The following is a 3,271-nucleotide window of genomic DNA, read 5'->3' on the forward strand; positions in this document are numbered from 1 at the left end:
AAATCAGTCACTCCTTGGAAACCCTATGGGGCAGTTCTACTCTGTAGTATATGGTTGCTCTGAGCTGGAATCTATGGTAACGAGTTGTTTGTTTGTTTTTAATATTCTCATAGAGTGTAAATTTGATAGTGACAAAGAATCCCTACTGGGTAACTGCTCTCACCCTCTGTCAAGACCAGCCTTTCTCCAAATTACTAACTAGCCATCTTCTTGCTCTGATCCAGAGCCTTATTCAGAGGTGGAAGCTCTGATGAGAATCACAGTGACTTCTGCCTGTCAGGCCTCTCTTCAGAGAAGAGCCCCAGGTTTCAGCAACGGAAGCAAAGACACAAGAGGGAGGGACATAGAAAAGATAGTCACCTTTTTTTTTTTTTTTTTGCCACCATTCTCCCCAGCTGCACCAGCTCTCACCATGGAGATAAAGTTCAGCCTCATATTTACTCTGGACAGTTAAAATCACTTGGTGCTGTGAAGACAGATCCATACCAAACAGTGACCCCTTTTCTTTAGTAATTTTAGTCTCTGTGTATGGATTTCACTCCCAAGAAGGCTGGGGGAAGAGATGTTTGGAGGGTAGTGATGATATTTCTTTCCCTTTAAGTAGTCCTCTTCTGTTATCACCACAGAGTATCCAAGAGGAAAATGGCAACCAAGAACTCTTCTGTGACAGAGTTTATCCTCGCAGACTTAACAGACCAACCAGGACTTCAGATCCCTCTTTTCTTCCTGTTTCTCTGCTTCTATGTGATCACTGTGGTGGGGAACCTGGGCTTGATTACTCTTGATTGGGCTGAACTCTCACCTGCACACACCCATGTACTTTTTTCTCTTTAACCTCTCTTTAATAGATTTCTGTTACTCCACTACCATCACCCCCCAAATGCTGGTGAGTTTTGTCTCAAAGAAGAATATCATCTTGCACACAGGGTGTATGACTCAGCTGTTTTTCTTCTGCTTGTTTGTTGTCTCTGAGTCCTTCATTCTGTCAGCAATGGCCTATGACCCCTATGTTGCCATGCGTAAACCACTGGTGTACACAGTCACCATGTCTCCACACGTTTGTTTTCTCCTTGTGTTAGGTGTTATGTGATGGGGTTTTGGGGTGCTGTGGCCCATATGGGAAACATAATGAGTCTCATGTTCTGTACTCATAACCTTGTCAGTCGTTTCATGTGTGACGTCCTTCCTCTCCTTGTGCTCTCTTGTAACAGCACGCATGTGAACGAGCTGGTGGTATTTATTGTTGTAGCCATGGACATTGGAATGCCCATTGTCACCATCTTCATCTCTTATGCTCTAATACTCTCTAGCATTCTCCATATTAGCTCCACTGAGGGCAGGTCCAAAGCCTTTCGTACCTGTAGCTCCCACATAATTGTGGTTTCTTTCTTTGGTTCTGGGGCTTTCGTATATCTCAAACCACCTTCCATTTTGCCTCTTGACCAAGGAAAAGTGTTCTCCCTGTTCTATACGATTGTGATGCCTCTGTTAAAGCCATTAATCTACAGCTTGAGGAATAAGGATGTCAAAGTTGCCCTGAGGAATACCTTGAGAAGAAAAACATATTCTTGAGAAGGGAGCAATATTTGAAGAAGGGGATCTAATACTTTGCTTATTAGTGTGTGTGTGTGTTTTCAATTAGGTATCCAAAGTCCAGTGTTTTCTCTCCTAAACAGAAAGAGAATTTTATGTTTTTATTTTTGGATGAGTGTTTAGTGCAGACCTATTTTCCGTAACTGTCACCCCACCTTGTTTATTCCAAGATTGTTTATCTTATGCAGATTGTTTCTAAAATCAAGGATTGTGTCATCTTTAGTGCACCATACAGTTCATTTAATCTAGCCTTCTCATTTAACAGAGCACACATTGGAGACTCAGAAATATTGCATATGTTTCCGAAGGACACACAACTATTTGGTGCCATAACTGGCCCTGGACTTCAGGCCCTTGAATCCCAATCTACTTTGTTTTCGTTCATGCCATATTTTCTTGTTCCATTTTCACGCTCACAGATTACATTTTAAAGGTAGGATACGTAAATGCTTTAAAAATCTGATTCCGTTTACAACAATGTCACGTAACTTCTCAAAAAATAATTTTTGGATATTACTTTTTTTTTCTTTTCAGTACGGTAGAAGGTAAAAATTTTGCTTAAGTTGATCTTGTCTGAATGACATGAGAAGCGTGTGAAGACTGGGGTGTGTGAGAGGCTAGTATATTAGACTCCAGATAGCAGTAAGCATGGACGTTCCTGAGGTTGTGTGTGGAAGGAAGCCTAGGGACCCCGACTTATGTATTAGTACTTTTACAGGTTTAAGGGTTCTAAAGATGATGAGCGGAAAGTCACATATAGTTCAAGAGTAAGAGAGTCAGAATTTAGAGTTCTTCTCAAAAATTAGTTTGAGTGTTTGAACTATGACTGAGAAATTTTGTGGCACAGGGTAATCAAGTAAGGGTCTGTAGGCTCTAAAGAGCAGTAAGTAATTTTGGGGATCTGGTTGGAAACCCTGGTGACATAGTGTTTAAGTGCTATGGCTGCTAACCAAAAGGTCATCAGTTCAAATCCACCAGGCTCTCCTTGGAAACTCTGTTGGGCAGTTCTACTCTGTCCTCTAGGGTTGCTATGAGTAGAAATCCACTCGAGGGCAGTGGATTGGGTTTGGTTTTGGTTTAGTTACTTATTGGAGCCTCTGGGTTGTACAAATAGTTAACACACCGGGCTGCTTGCTGAATGGTTGTATGTTCCAGTCCACCCAGAGGTGCCTCAAAAAAAAAAAAAAAAAAAAAACCATGGGGGACCTACTTCCAAAAATCTGTCATCTCGAGCCCTGTGGAGCACAGTTCTACTCTGATGCACGTCACGTCACCATGAGTTGGAACTGATGGCAACTGGTTTGGTTTATTTAGTGATCAGGGCAACGCTAAGCAGAACGGGTAATTTCCACTGAAACTTAAGGCACTACAGATAGCTATGAGACAGTTCTACCCTGTATTATAGGATTGGTATGAGTTGGAATAGACTCGATGGCACACAACAACAACAGATAGTTTTACGAACTGTGTCACACTAAAAGATAAAACTGAACACTCATCCAAACCTCCCATTTTTCCCAAAAGAAGATAACTTTCCAAAGGAATAGCCCGTAAGTTAAAGACTCTCCCCAGCACTTAATATATTAGAGATAAAAAAAAAAACTTCACTACTAATAAATAGTTTAGATCAAAGTATTCCAATGCATTACATAAAGTTGCACTTCTCTTTCACACCACT

The 3,271-nt window shown here is 41.2% G+C and overlaps 1 pseudogene; it reads left to right on the top strand.

Moving 5' to 3' along the window:
• Nucleotides 1–560: 560 nt before the first annotated feature.
• LOC100654750 (olfactory receptor 8B12-like) lies at nt 561–1,604 on the top strand (annotated as a pseudogene).
• Nucleotides 1,605–3,271: the final 1,667 nt, after the last annotated feature.

Source organism: Loxodonta africana, chromosome 15 (genome assembly GCF_030014295.1).
Source record: "Loxodonta africana isolate mLoxAfr1 chromosome 15, mLoxAfr1.hap2, whole genome shotgun sequence".
In the NCBI taxonomy this organism is placed as follows: Eukaryota; Metazoa; Chordata; class Mammalia; order Proboscidea; family Elephantidae; genus Loxodonta; species Loxodonta africana.